We start from the raw sequence: 17137 nt of genomic DNA, 5'->3' as shown, positions 1-17137 counted from the left end.
TATTGGGCATCACACAGCTGCATTAAATTTACTGTATGCGAATGCGGGCTATTCACGCCTTAATAAAGGCCTTGACTGGCTCCGGCATTGCTCATGCACCAGAATGGAAACCTGTTTACAGAATGGAATGGAAAATAGCAGTTTATGAAGATGGCAATTTTTTTTTTTAATTCTTTCTCGACATCCACCATATCATTACAGTGGATGTCAGATGTTTAAATATGGCAGCCGCTTAGAATCACTGGCGTTATTCCTGATGCCTTGGTCAATGCTAACCAAAGCACCATTTTGCCAGCAGTGCATGGGTTCCACAATTTTGGAGTGGATTTTGTTCCATGGATGGCGAGCCACTATCATAAGAGCCAGGCTTGTCAGTAGAATGCAGCTGGTAACAGAAGTATAGGGATTTCACAATGCACCACACTGCTTTAGCATTCCAATGCATTGTATTAGTGAATAGACCCCCCTAGAAGGTCTAAAAGAAAAGTATAAAAAAAAAAGTTTAAATTAATTCCCCCCTCTTCCTTAGATCAGATATAAAAAAAAATAAAACATGTACAGATGAGATATCCCTGTATCCAAAAACACATGGTCTACAAACTTATAAAAAATATTTTTCCCATATAATGAGCATTGTAGAGGGAGACAAAATTCACCACTGTTTATTCGCTGTTTCATCTGCTATAAAAATTTCAATGAAAAGCAGATATTTCCCAAAATGGTATAAATATAAAGTACATCTAAAAAGATGCCTTATACAGCCATGTTTACAGGAAAATAAAAAAAGTTATGGGTGTCAGAATTTGGTAATGACATTTTTTTAAGGGGTTAAAACATTTACAGTATAAAGAGTGTATAAATGTGGTATCTCTGTAATCGTACAGATCCTTTGAATTCAGGTGACATGTCATTTTGGCTGTGTTGTGAATGCCATAAAAACCACCTCATTCATATATTTTTTTTCAGTTTCCCTTTACATCTTATGGAATATTAAATGGTACCCCTATGAAGTACAATTTGTCTTGCAAATAACTAAGCCCTCATATGCCTCTGTGAGAAGAAAAATAAAATACTTACGGCTTTTGGAAGGATGGAAAAGACAATTGAAAAACAGCTGCGGCGAATTGGGGTTAAGAATAGACTACCATACCGTCCTTGGCAGGATTTGAACCCAGGACTCCAGTGTGGCAAGGCTACAGTGCTAACCACTGAGCCACCGTGTTGCCTTGTGGTTGAGTTTTTTTTGTATCGGATCCCGTCTACACATTGCATAAAAATCAGCTTAGCGGAAATGATGCGATTTCCAAAACTGTTGTGTTTTTCTAAATCACAGCATGTCAATTATACCTAAGTAAACACTGTGGACTTTCTGTGAAAAGCGCTGCAGGAAAAACAGCGATACATTTCTGCCATGGTTTTTTTGACACTTTGTATACTGTGGCCCACTACATGGGGCTTTAGCCTCTGGTACCAAAGGAATTGGAGATAAATAGATAATACTTATACTGCTCCATTCTGCACAATCCACATCAAAAAAATTAAGCAAAATCTGCAACAAAAAAGAAGCTTTTCCACAACGTGCGGCCTAAGGGTGCATTCACACTGAGTAAACGCTAGCTTATTCTGAACGTAAAACACGTTCAGAATAAGCGGCGTCTAAAGCAGCTCCATTCATTTCTATGGGAGCGAGGATACGAGCGCTCCCCATAGAAATGAATGGGCTGCTTCTTTCACTCCGTGCAGTCCCATTGAAGTGAATGGGGAGTGCCGGCGTATACGGCAAGCTCTGCTCATGCCGGAGCGTACACGCCGGCACTCCCCATTCACTTCAATGGGACTGCACGGAGTGAAAGAAGCAGCCCATTCATTTCTATGGGGAGCGCTCGTATCCCCGCTCCCATAGAAATGAATGGAGCTGCTTTAGACGCCGCTTATTCTGAACGTGTTTTACGTTCAGAATAAGCTAGCGTTTACTCAGTGTGAATGCACCCTTAGCCTTAGGATGGTAAAGAAACTGAAGTCATACCAACAGATCAAGAATAACAATCACAATGATGCTACAACAATGGAGGGATGATGCTCAATGATGACACGGTAAATGGATAATAAAGAGACATTGCTCACAGTAGTGTCACAGTAATCCTGGATATGGTGTACTACACTACAGGGTACAAAGCAAGGCCACAAAACATGAATAACAAATGCAATGATGACACTACACATGGATAAATAATAAACATTCTGATGTCATAGTACATAGATCAGTGATGTCACACTGCGGGAATTACAAATGATACAGTATTCTATCAGTATTGATAGAACAGCAACTCAGCAAACAGCTCACAATACTAAACAAGGCCTTACCAAAAAATGGCAATGCCTAGACCTACTGTAGGTGCCTCTGTGGGTCACCCTGGTGCCCTCCTTCTACCAAAACAAAATCCTACAACAACTGTGGCGTATTAGGCACTTCATATTTTACCCCCATTGTGAACATACAGCACAGGATGCAGTGTTGAATAGCCACTACTGTTATTGACAGATCTTAAGGGTTAACAGAAACTTAACAGGTCTTGAACAGTCCTTACACAACAGTCCTTTAACAGCTGTATCCTGACTTGGGCTTACAGTTCCACACACTAACATGCCATTGGTATATGGTACATCATCTGTTTTTTTATTCTGGCTTTTCTCTCCACTAGTCTTTTAGTCTGTTGACTTCCACTCTCGGAACACCATCAGTGCTGGTTCTGGTTCTAGATCCCATGGCAGATCACAGGGATCCAAATAATCTACAGGGCCGATAGGTCTGTGGTATGCTACAAAGGCGACTATTACCTTCCCACAGTTTCCCTTAGTACTACCTCGATAGCATTATTCCTTGCAATTCTGTTCTGCTTTCACCAACACTCCAACCATGGACTATGCTTTCATTAGTGCCTTTGGCCACCAGGCCCTGTGTCCACTCTGTGTCCCCTGGGGTTCTAGAAACCAGCTGTCATCATCCTGTGCCCTCCAACACAGTTAGGCTCTATTCACACAGCCATTTTTTACCTGTCCATTATGTTGCTTTTGCATTATTTAACAGTTTTCCAATCTGCAGACTCCATTTATAGTTTGCATTTGTCTGTAAGCTTGTCGCTGCAGTCCATATACAGTAAGTACCAGTGAGTAGAGAAGAATTTGCTCCTTAACTTTCTCTTTCTCACTGAGAATATACAGAGACATAAAGAACAGAAAGCTATTTAGCTCCCACATCACACTAAACCTATGTTTCTGCTTTTATGTTTTCTGCTTGTGCTCACTTCTTCCCCTCCCCTCTCCATAGACTTCATGTAATTTATTTGATTCATCCTCGAGAAAGATATGGCAGATTTTTCAGAGTGAAAGTCAGTTTAGCAGGGAGGGGAAGTTGAAAAACAGCCCAAGGAGGAACAAGCATTTTGCTTTGATAACATATGTTACAGAAGTTCTTATATTCTCCTACGCTATTGATTTATGCAAAGTTTGTTGAATAGTTAATGATCATTTAGGTCACCTAGGTTATCCTAACAATGCCCATATATTAGCAGTAACAAAGACTATATTGTATTTTTAGGCTACACCTAACTCCAAGGCCAAGAGAATAGCTAAGGAGATCTGGCAACTGAATCTTTGGCTCAGGTGAAGGAAAACCTAGCTGAGAGTTGCAGGTTTGTGGGTTAATATTACAGACGCTAGAGTCTTGTAACTCCTCTGTGATGGTGTTGGCAGCAATTACAGTAGATATTATCATAAAGAAAACATCACACTAGAAGCGTATACTAGATTGTTTGTGTTGCCTCTTCTGAGAAAGTTTTCCAGCCCGGATTAAATCACAAAAGAGCTGCCAAGACAATCATTAGGGCCCTGAAAAACCTGACAAATATGGCCGCTACAATACTAGAGTCCATATGACAGTGAATACCTTTATTTTACAGTAAACTGTAACAAAAGTATAGCTTTCGGAAAAATACATGGTAGCATTTTATTTTTATTTTATTTTATTTTATTTTTTTATTTTTTTTTTGGGGGGGGGGGGTTTGAACTAAGACGTCCTGTCATTGAAAAGAGCTATAAATGACCTAGCAAAGGAATTGTATTGCCCTGCAGCTAGTCCTGTATATTTAACTCTGAAAGACTCCTTTTCTGATCATCTCCAATTATAATAGTGTAAGACAAATACTCCATAACATATTAAAGTGATTCGCATGGCATACACAAAAGTTTTAGGCATGGGAGAATGCTGCAAAGAATGTTTAAAAATAAATAAATAAATAACTAAATAAATAAATAATAATAATAATAATTTATTTTTGTCAACAAAATGAAGTGAATAACCAAAAGAGGAATCTAAGTCACAGCAGTATTTGGTGTGACCGCTCTTTAGAGGAGGAGGCTTGTTTGGGACAACCTCCCTGCCCAGTTCCTTCAAAAACTGTCTATGGCTCTGTTCCCATGGAGTAACGCGCTGCGCATTCAGACATGTATACACGTGTCAGAGTGTGAGCGCTCAAAACAGATCCCATTCACTTCAATGTGTGTCGGCTTACGGGCTCTACACATTGAAATCAATGGGTTAAAAAGCCTCCCATTGATTTCAATGTGTAGCGCCCGTAAGCCGACACACATTGAAGTGAATGGGATCTGTTTTGAGCGCTCACACTCTGACACATGTATACATGTCTGAATGAGCGGCGTGTTACTCTGTGGGAACGGAGCCTACAAGTGCACCTAGAAGAACTGATGGATGTCAAAGAGCGGTCACACCAGATATTTATGTGATTTAGATTCCTTTAGGTTCATTTACTTTGCATTTTGTGAACTAGCAAAGAGAAACTATTAACACTTCTATTTTTGATCGTATTCTTAATTTGAGGCATTTTTCCCACATCTGCCTAAAACTTCTACACAGTACTGTATAAAGCAGGTTTTAACTCAGAGTTTCCTAGAATAAAGTCTGCAGTGTAAGGGCTAGTTCACACAGAGTCAAATGGGCCGGATTTTGACGCGGAATCTGCGTCAGAATCCGGCTCAAAAAACCGCCCCCATTGAAATCAATGGGAGCCAGTCATTTCCTTTTTCCGTGAGCGGTTTCTTCCCTTTTGCGGAAAAAAGAAGCGACCTGCCCTTTCTTCAGGTGGATCAGCTGCGGACCTCTGCCTTGCGATACCTCCCTCCCAACTAGGCCCATTCATTTGGTTGCGACTGGATGGTGGTGCACTGCACCGACATCCATTCGCGGTTAGCCGTTTTTTGGACTGGAATCCTGGACTGGAGGCGGCCTCTGCGTCAAATTCCGGTCCAGAAAACTCACGTGTGAACTAGTCCTAAACAATGACATTTTAACAAATGTAATGCACACATCGATGCATTAAAATCCATGGTAAAATTGACAGTTACAAATTGTTAATGTGTAATATATCAACTTATGTTATTGATTTTTGATCCAGATATAAACCATTGCAATGCATACGGTCAAATTGATGGCAGCCCACATATAAAATACATATATATATATATATATATATATATATATATATATATATATATATACAGTGTGTATCTATATATATATATATATATATATATATATATATATATATATATATTTCTCCATAAATTCCACAGCCAAATATAGTGGATTTTTTTTGCAATTTAGTACCCTCTCTCTATTGAGTGGTAGCGGCCATCAGCAGTCTTACCCTATATTCACACGAACATCAGAATACGTCATGTTGTATTTTTGTCCGTTTTCAAGGACCCTTCCATGCGCTCATAAAAACGGTCGCCACTCTGGTGCAAGATGGCTGTGAAAAATGTTTTTCACGGCCATTTTGCACTTTGATCATGTAAAATGTAGCCTTATGTGTATGAGCAGCCTAAGGGCTTATTCACATGACAGAAATGTTTTTACAACATCTATCACATGTCTGTTTTGAGAACATATTGAATCCAATGTGTCTATTCACATGTCACAGACCCAATAAAAATCAATGTATCCGTTTAAGGCTAATGCGTCACATAGCGAGCAGAAGCGATAAAGTGCTGTGGGAAAAACTGCATTGGAAACGCAAGGCTTTTCGCAGAGACTATTGGGACATTTACAAACAATTCACCACTTTATGACTCCATTAAATGACCACAGACACTGTGTTGTAAGGTGAAAGCTGGAATTGGCCACAGCGATTTTATTAACTGAACCATTTATTTAGAAAATTCATCCAAAAACCAAAAAAAAACCCTCCATGTCCCGCCTCTTCCTCCGCAAAACTTCACTCGGATATTGACCGCTACGGACAGCGGACATGTGGGCTAAATCTTCCTCTCGCAAGGAGCATGGACCTTCCACCACGCTGTGACAACTGCAAAAAAGAAAAAGAAAACCACCAAAATAGCAAAATTAATACCACCGTGTGGGTAGGGTGGGTAGGGGCTCCTCTCACCACAAAGTCTTATGGTAGAAGGTGAAGGCTCCACCCACGTACCCGCGTTATATACCGTAGGCTCCACCTTCTATTTTACATTACCCCGCCACTCCACCCTTACTACAGAAAGCACCAGAAAGAGGGCGGAGGTGAGGTAAAACAAACTTAAAATTCAATTCCAGGAGTCTAACTTTATTTAGAAACGGGCTGGATGCAACTGCCTAATAGTCTCTGCTCTTTTCGCTACCCTCTTCAAGGGCTGCCAAAGTCCACAGTGTTTTCCTCTGCAGACTTTCTGTTACAATTATACCTATAGGGAAACCGCCGGCGTCTCCATAGATATAATTGACATGCTGCAATTACTAGAAAAGCTATGGTTTTGGAAATCACAGCATTTCCGCTGCTACAATCCCATCCACTTTGCAGGGACTGGAAAATGCTGAACCGCAACGTTTATGTCACGTGGGGCCCCCAAGTCTTAAACACACAGTGAATCCGTTTATAACACACATAAATATACTAGGATGTACAACTTCAGTGGCTTTGTACTCTGCAAATTGGGTAGGTCATGTGAAAGCAGCCTTCACTAGGCCACAGCTGAGGCCTGGGCTGGCCATGACATTTGGACAATATGATAACGACAGTGTGACAACTCATCAGATTTTCATGTGACACAACAAGGCCAGTCATGTCTCTCAGTGGACCATACCATCTGAGCCTGATCTGTTGATGGACATAATCAATAGCGTAGTCTGTGCCCAACATATCACAGGCCGAAACTGAAAATCAGGAAGTCCTTTCTTTCATACATACAGTCCTATGAAAAAGTTTGGGCACCCCTATTAATCTTAATCATTTTTAGTTCTAAATATTTTGGTATTTGCAACAGCCATTTCAGTTTGATATATCTAATAACTGATGGACACAGTAATATTTCAGGATTGAAATGAGGTTTATTGTACTAACAGAAAATGTGCAATATGCATTAAACCAAAATTTGACCGGTGCAAAAGTATGGGCACCTCAACAGAAAAGTGACATTAATATTTAGTAGATCCTCCTTTTGCAAAGATAACAGCCTCTAGTCGCTTCCTGTAGCTTTTAATCAGTTCCTGGATCCTGGATAAAGGTATTTTGGACAAACAATTCAAGTTCAGTTAAGTTTGATGGTGGCCGAGCATGGACAGCCCGCTCAAATCATCCCACAGATGTTCAATGATATTCAGGTCTGGGGACTGGGATGGCCATTCCAGAACATTGTAATTGTTCCTCTGCATGAATGCCTGAGGATTTGGAGCGGTGTTTTGGATCATTGTCTTGCTGAAATATCCATCCCCGGCGTAACTTCAACTTCGTCACTGATTCTTGAACATTATTCTCAAGAATCTGCTGATACTGAGTGGAATCCATGCGACCCTCAACTTTAACAAGATTCCCGGTGCTGGCATTGGCCACACAGCCCCAAAGCATGATGGAACCTCCACCAAATTTTACAGTGGGTAGCATGTGTTTTTCTTGGAATGCTGTTTCTTTTTGGACGCCATGCATAACGCCTTTTTTTATAACCAAACAACTCAATTTTTGTTTCCAAAATGAAGCTGCCTTGTCCAAATGTGCTTTTTCATACCTCAGGCAACTCTATTTGTGGCGTACGTGCAGAAACGGCTTCTTTCTCATCACTCTCCCATACAGCTTCTATTTGTGCAAAGTGCGCTGTATAGTTGACCGATGCACAGTGACACCATCTGCAGCAAGATGATGCTGCAGCTCTTTGGAGGTGGTCTGTGGATTGTTCTTGACTGTTCTCACCATTCTTCTTCTCTGCCTTTCTGATATTTTTCTTGGCCTGCCACTTCTGGGCTTAACAAGAACTGTCCCTGTGGTCTTCCATTTCCTTACTATGTTCCTCACAGTGGAAACTGACAGGTTAAATCTCTGAGACAACGTTTTGTATCCTTCCCCTGAACAACTATGTTGAACAATCTTTGTTTTCAGATCATTTGAGAGCGGGCTGTCCATTTTCGGCGACCAACAAACTTAACTGAACTTGAATTGTTTTGTAGAAAGAAATGGTCCAAAATACCTTCATCCAGGATCCAGGAACTGATTAAAAGCTACAGGAAGCGACTAGAGGCTGTTATCTTTGCAAAAGGAGGATCTACTAAATATTAATGTCACTTTTCTGTTGAGGTGCCCATACTTTTGCACTGGTCAAATTTTGGTTTAATGCATATTGCACATTTTCTGTTAGTACAATAAACCTCATTTCAATTCTGAAATATTACTGTGTCCATCAGTTATTAGATATATCAAACTGAAATGGCTGCTGCAAACACCAAAATATTTAGAACTAAAAATGATTAAGATTAATAGGGGTGCCCAAACTTTTTCATAGGACTGTATATTGAAAACGAAAAGGTTGATGACATGTAGTCACGCATTTTAAGATTCAATTTAGATTCATTGAAGAACATGTAAGAACTTGAAGGATTGAAGAATCACAAGAATGTTTATAATAATCTTCTTATCTTATAGCCTGTAGATGACTTGTTCTGATACCTAAGATTATATTTTTTTCATTTTATAGATGTTACCTATTAAAGATTACAAAATCATTTTAATGAATTTTGGTCCAGTAGAGAAGACCCTACGCACTGCAGAGAGGTTGTCTTAAGACAAGTCGACAAGCAATCCCTAACCAAGGGCTAAAGTCGCAATAATCAAAAGGATTGCTATCAGTATACAGCGTGCCAGGATAGGGTGCATTTATTAACCCCTTAAGGGCGCAGGGTAGTTTGTATGTTAATGCCATGCGACTTTTTTCATATTTTCCTTCCTCACCTTCGAAAATTCCTAACTTTTTAATTTTTCTGTTGACATAGGGCTTACTCTTTGCTTGACAATCATTTGGTACCATTTTACGGTACTTATAATGTTTTGACAAGTTTTATTAATTTTTGGGGGGTCCATGTGAAAAAAACACAATTCTGTCAGAATTTTTTGCATTTTGTTTTTTCAGCGTTGACTCTGCATTAAAAATGACATGGCAACCTTGTCCGGTGGTTCATTAGAATTGTGGAGATACCATATTTATATTGGTTTTATTATGTTTTATCGCTTTTAGAAAAAAAACCTCACTTTTTGAAAATGAACAATTTTTCTTGTCACCGTATTCTGATGTCTATCACTTTTTTACTGTTTTGTAGATTTATTTTTTTTTACGGCATTCACCTTATGGAATAAATAATACTATTTTTGGATAGTGGGGACTTATACGCACATGGGGATACCTAGCATATTTGCTTATTTTTTGTTTACATCGTGTGTTTTTTAAATGTAGTTGTAAGGTATTTTTTTGTACTTTATTTTAAACTTTTTGAACATTTATTTATACTTTTTATTGTCCCACAGGTAGACTTGAACCTAGCATCTCTGATCCTCAGTACAATGTACTACAATTGTATTGTACCTAATAGAACATAGGATCCCTACATGCAAAGTGCATAGGCAGTCAGGAGGCCGTTGCTCAGCCTCCTGGCTGCCATCACAACCCCTTAGACCCCTTGATCTTATTACAGGGAACATGAGGGATGGAGGGGGCCATTTTGCCCTGGACCCCTGGATGCCTTATTCCCTATAGATCATGGAATCCAGGGGTTTAATCTGCCGGAGTCAGAGTATCTTCCAAGTCTGGGCCTAGTCCCAGGCCTTGGCTGTATTATCAATCCATTTGCCATTTTCACTGACCCATACACTGAGCATGGTTGTATGGAGAAGACCTTAGGTCTAGTTCACACGGGGATAAGCACTACGCATTTTGGGCCTGATTTTGACGCGGGAAGCCGCGTCACAATAGGACCAAAATGTGCCTGCCACGACTGTCATGGCTTCCAACAGTCGCGGCTTCCTGCTCCGGAGTAGGCCCAAATGAATGGGCCTAGTCCAGAGGGTGCTGCCGCGAGGCGGATGCCGGGACTGAATCAGCTGCGGAATCTGCCTGAAGAAAGGGCAGCTCACTTCTTTTTTCTCACTTCTTTTTGAGTGGGAACATACCGCTCACAGAAAAAAGGAAGCTAGCGGTTTACATAGACCTCTATTGTGAGAGTGCGGATTCTGACGGGGATTCAGCGCCAAAATCCACCCCCTCTTGCCCCGTGTAAACGAGACCTTATATTGTTGATTTTCGCTGCAGATTTATCCTTTTGCAATGCATAGGGTAAAATTTATGGTAATTTTGTAATAATTATTATCATTATTATTATTTATTTATATAGCACCATTAATTCCATGGTGCTTTACATTTGGGGGTTACATACAGTACACAGAATATACAGGTAGATATAATACTAACAGTGATCGGCTGGCACAGTGGGGTAGAGGCAGGGCCGCGAGGGCTTACAATCTATGAGGGAAGGGGGTAGAGACAGAAGGAGAGGGGGAGACTGTACGGATGTCAGTGAGGTGATAGTGTTATTGGAGGTTGTAAAATCCCCATATCAACCATGCATATTTTCTATGAATTTGACTTCAAATTCCACTCTGAATTTGTAATGATTTTTTCACTGCAGTTTATCCCCCATGTGGAATATCCTAACACCTGTATAGTTTACGCAGGGGTCTTCTTCTCAGACGGATATTTTCTCTTTGTTATAGTGTACAATGGCATTGAAGAAGCGGTGATGTTACTTGCCTTGGCACATTACCTGGAATGCCAGACAATTATGCATAAAATAACTTAAGGGGCATAGACTTTGATACAGGAAGACAGAGGGCGACCAGCCAAGTACCACACCCAGCATTTCTCACGACACCCTAAACCTGACATGCAGGGTGCTTATATTTTTCTTAGGAGCCGCTGTTTTTCCTCTGTCATGCTAGTTATGTAATATCGGCTCATGCAGTAGAGCAGGACACAGTTTTTTAACACAGTCTTCTCCAGCTTTTTTTTTTTTTTTCTTGGTTCATTCTTGAGACATAAGACTTTTTTTTCTCCATTCTTATTGTCTGGTTTTATAGACCCCCAACCCCCTCGTCTCTTCTTAGGCAGACCTGTTGCAACAATGCATAGTTGGGAAATTCTTGAAATCCCCATGTGCTGGATTGAAGACACTAGATGAGGGAAGACTTGGGGTTGGCTAAGACCTTCATAGCCCAAGGGATGCTATGCATAATTCATGAGCAGAATGAGAAGGACAGGCAGAGACATTAGCTTTGATACTCGTGTCATTTTTTCATATCACTAGCCTTTCATGGAATTTGTTGCCTTCTCAGCCTGTCCATATAGCTGTCAGCTTGTCTATCATTCTCAGCCTTTCTCTACCTGAGGCTTCCTGTTTTACAAGGCTCCATTTGGCATTGATCTGCCGGTACACATGCTATTTTGACTCTAAATCCTATTTGTCTACCCACGTAGCTATATTTGGAAGTGTTAATTACTCTTGTCGTACCAAAGGTCTACATGTTACAAGGAATTAAAAATCCAACTTTTTGAGTGGCAGAGTCAAATGCACATGTCAAGTCAGTGCGGATGACTGGACTCCGCTCTGTAGGGTTGCTTTTCTCCAGAGGGGAACAGAATTTCAGCGTTCACAAATAACTGAGGCACAGACTGTCTCTACAGAGCAGTAACAGCACCTGTTTTCCCCAAGCTAGAGGTACAATGACTTTCAATGTGATTACTTTCTTTCATACTTGTAAAAGATTAATGACTATAAAAGTGCTCTAATGCAATTTTAATCAGTTGTGCCTTTCAATATACTGTACTGTTAAAATGAAATAAGGGACTGATATATAGGTAATGGGTGCAGTGGGTTCCTAAGCCATTTATTGCTTTATATGCTTCATATAGAATGCCATGCAAGCATTAAAAAATAGTCTTCTGGTCACAGACTACAAAAAAATCTCAATGAAGCATATACCAGATGTGACACAGTATGCTCAGGGTCTATGGGGAAAGATCTATATTCTCCTTTTTCCTTGCTTTCCTATTATGGGCTATTATTATGGCTACTTATATGTGCATCACACTGTCACTAGGGTAAACATATGCGTGTGTCTGAGATAAATGCTCAATGGGCTATATCCATAGCTACATATATGTTTATAATACTGTTACCAGGCTGAACACATACATGTCTCCAATATAAATGGTCAGTGGGCTATATCCATAGCTACATATATATAGTACACTGTCACAGGCTGAACATATGCATATCTGAGATAAATGGTCAATGGGCTATTACCAAGTCTATATATATATATATATATATATATATATATATATATATATATATATATAACACTGTCACATAGATAAAATATACGTTCTCCAAAACTGATGCCCAGTGGGTTATTATTATGCCTACATATGTGCCCAGATATAGACACTAGCCTCTGCCCGCGGCTTTGTTTGCGGGTTGCTGGCGTTGATGATCCGCCTATATTCAGCAGATTGCTGCCGTCGATAGTTTGCCTGCTCCAGCATTTCGGCAGCTCTCAAGCTGGCCTGTTGCTGAACATCTCAGCAGCTCACTGGGATGCCATATAATGAGCATGTTTTTGGTGTTGATGATCCGTCTGCTCCAGCGTTTTGACAGCTGTCAAGCTGGCCTGCTGCTGAACTCGTTCCTCGTGCTGTGCCCGTGATTGTTCCAGTATCTCAGCAGCTCGCTGTGAGGCCATATAATGAGCGTGCTATTGGCCTTGATGATCCGCATCCTCCGGCGCTTTGGCAGCTCTCAAGCTGGCCTGCCGCTGAACTTGTTTCTTCTACTGTGCCCATGATTGTTCCGGCATCTTAGCAGCTTGCTGGAACGTCATATAATGAGCGTGTTGTTGGAGTTGATGATCTGCCTGCTCTGGTGTTTCGGCAGATGTCAAGCTGGCCTGCCTCTGAACTCATTCCTTGAGCTGTGCCCATGATTGTTCCGGTATCTCAGCAGCTCGCTTTAGGATAACTGGGACTTCTGGCTTCCTTCACAGCTCTCACTGTTTGCGACAAATTGGCAAACTGCCAATTTGTATTAAAGATGTTTGCCCAAGCAAAGCATCCCCACACCATCACACCTCCTCCTCCATGCTTCATGGTGGGAACCAGGCTTGTAGAGTCCATCCGTTCACCTTTTCTGCGTCGCACAAAGACATGGTGGTTGGAACCAAAGATCTCAAATTTGGACTCATCAGACCAAAGCACAGATTTCCACTGGCCTAGTGTCCATTCCTTGTGTTCTTTAGCCCAAATAAGTCTCTTCTGCTTGTTGCCTGTCCTTAGCAGTGGTTTTCTAGCAGCTGTTTTACCATGAAGGCCTGCTACACAAAGTCTCCTCTTAACAGTTGTTGTAGAGATGTCTGCTGCTAGAGCTCTGTGTGGCATTGACCTGGTCTCTAAACTGAGCTGTTGTTAACCTGTGATATCTGAGGCTGGTGACTCGGATGAACTTATCCTCCGCAGCAGAGGTGATATTTGGTCTTCCTTTCCTGGGGCAGTCCTCATGTGAGCCAGTTTCTTTGTAGTGCTTGATGGTTTTTGCACCTGCACTTGGGGACACTTTCAAAGTTTTTTCGGACTGACTGACCTTCATTTCTTAAGGTAATGATGGCCACTTGTTTTTCTTTGCTTAGCTGCTTTTTTCTTGCCATAATACAAATTCTAACAGTCTATTCAGTGGGACTATCAGCTGTGTATCCACCTGACTTCTGCACAACACAACTGATGGTCAAAACCCCATTTATAAGGCAAGAAATCCCACTTATTAAAGATGGCAGGGCACACCTGTGAAGTGAAAACCATTTCTGGTGACTACCTCTTGAAGCTCATCAAGAGAATGCCTAGAGTGTGCAAAGCAGGAATCAAAGCAAAAGGTGGCTACTTTGAAGAACCCAGAATATAAGACATATTTTCAGTTGTTTCACACTTTTTTGTTAAGTATATAATTCCACATGTGTTAATTCATAGTGTTGATGCCTTCAGTGTGAATCTACAATTTTCATAGTCATGAAAATACAGAAAACTCTTTATATGACAAGGTGTGTCCAAACTTTTGATTTGTACTGTAAAATAACAAGTTTTTCGCATTTAAAGCAACTCTAAAATAGATTTTATAACCATTTTATGTTTTTTTTTTTCAAGTCTCTTATTCAGTACTTAATATTGTTTTCTTCTAGGTTTCTTTTTTTTTATTAAGACAAATACTGAAAATTTTCAAGATGGTATTAAAATGTGGAATAGTAAAACCAAAGGCTCTCTTCCCAAAATATTGGACAGCACAAGGCATTGTATCTCCATGCCTCTAACTCTAATGACAGGACTAATCCTGGGGCATAGACGTGACCACCTCTTTGGCGGTATTGTTCTTCTGTTATATGAGCACTATCACTTTTACTTACTCATTGTGTACAAAAAGTGCACTAACTGGAACCTTACAGACTTTTACGCACAAAGCAATTATTGGAATTGGACATGCCTGATGCATCTTTCCCCGACATCATCTGTTTGAGGAGACATGACCCTCCTCCATATAAATATCTATCCGTTAGCCCGTCTAACTCAAGTATTTCAGCCTACTTTACTTGACACCTTTCATTTTTGGGGGTTTCTGTTGCTTTTTGACAGCAAGAATGTTGTAGCATTTGGCTCTATTCTCTTGAAGACAATAAAAATCTGTTAGAATCCTGGTGGAAACTTTCTTTTGTTGAGATCAAAAGGTATCCAGAAAAGTTTTCATGTCTTTTCTGACCATAAAATGTAATAAAAGCCATATTAATGTTAATAATACAACAATAACAGTTTTAGGCAGGCGTGGATAAAATGTTGCAAAGAATTCTTTCAAAAATAGAAGCGTTAATAGTTTTTTTTTGTCAATTAACAAAATACAAACTGAATAAAGAAAAGAGTTATCTCGGGCTACATTCACATTACACCGGAATCTCCGTAGGGAACTCCATTGCAGTGACTGGATGAAAGTCTATTTCCTTTGCTGGTTTCATTTTAAAAACAACAGACACCCAATGGACCCCATCATAGTCAATGGGGTCCGCCAGGCTTCGTGAGTAACTGCTATTCCAGTGGTCCGCCTCTCTATTGTTCGGATTCCCCTGAAGGACCCAAGTAAAGGAGATGTAATGCTAGTGTGAACCTGGCATCAATCACATCAATATTTGGTATGACCCCCATTTGCTTTCCATTAATTCTTCTAAGTACACTTGCACACAGATTTCGAAAGACCTCGGCAGGAAGGTTGTTCCAAACATGTTGGAAAAATAAGGACAGATCTTCTGTAGATGTAGGCTTACACGAATCCTTCTGTCTCTTCATATGATCCCAGACAGACTGGATGATGTTGAGATCAGGGCTCAGTGGGGGACGTCTCATCACTTCTAGGACACCTCCTCCAAAGGGCAAAGGTCACATCATATATTGATGTGATTTAGGTTTCTCGTTTGTTCCTTCTCTTTATTGTATTACTCAACAAAAATAAACTATAAACACTTCTAATTTTTTTTAAAGCTTTCTTAGTTTTCAGCACTTTTTAACATCTGCCTGTAATACAGAAATAATAATAAATATATACATATATATATAGACTGTGTACAACATGTATATGTGAAATGTATCATACACTACAATACAGTGACACAATATTAATATATTTTATTTCTATGAGATGGAAAATACAAGCACAAAAACAACAACGCTGGATAAAATAAAAGCAATAGATAACAAACATGAGAGTGATATAGTTTAATAGTATTCTTTTGTATTCTCTGTATCCGTGCCCAGTGAGTGACTGTAAGTATTTGTGAGTAAGGGATGCTAGACAAGACTCGACCATTAGGGCGCTGTAAATAATGATGTATCTATACAGGAGCGGGAAGTTCTCTCCAAACAGCATTATTACAGTCAGTGTGTCAGCCGTTCCCAGAACTTGCATCTGGTTCTAATGAATGTCCCACTGGGGGCTTAAACACTCACTGTAATAAAGCTGTTTACAGGGCGCTCCTGTTTGCTGCCTTCCATGAGGGTGATGGGATCAGCAAATGTAAGACATGCCACGTGATAAAATGTCTGCACCCCCAGAGCAACGGGTGACCAACTCTTTAGAAGATAACTTCCTTTACAAATAATTCCTTTCAACTTTAAAGACATCTGTTTATTGGTGAAGCTAAACCAAAGCCTTTCATCAATCCGGGTAAACAATGCCCGGATTCACAGAAAGAAAATGCTGGGGGGCAACAAGGTGCCAGTGGTGAAAGGCTTCTTGCCATAAGCCACTGTAACCTGCAATTAACTTCTCAGTAATATAGTAAATGTTTTCCTCTGGGTCTTAAGAGTATTGTCAGCATTCTGCTGTGTATCTATGTGTATGTGTCTCCAAGGTGCTGGGAAATCGAGTCACAATAAAATCACCCACAGTAGCTTCTGGTGCAGCAGACAATGTGCCAATATATGGGCCATTTTTAGGTTATTTCCATCAAGAGTATAACGTGCAGCTTCTGGTGCCCAGTGCAAAATCTGTAACAAAATCTGTAGTCCCCACCACCAAGTGCCATTTACAATACTGGTAACTTCTGATATAGTAGAGGAGCGTGTGGACCCCTAAGACACCAGGCTGGGTGCAATTACTACTTCTAACTATCAACATCAACAGAAAGTATATTGTTAGTCCTTCATGTGTTTTTTTTGGCAAACTCAA

This window comes from Leptodactylus fuscus, chromosome 2, assembly GCF_031893055.1.
Source record: "Leptodactylus fuscus isolate aLepFus1 chromosome 2, aLepFus1.hap2, whole genome shotgun sequence".
NCBI lineage: Eukaryota > Metazoa > Chordata > Amphibia > Anura > Leptodactylidae > Leptodactylus > Leptodactylus fuscus.
This window is presented reverse-complemented; position numbering follows the sequence as displayed.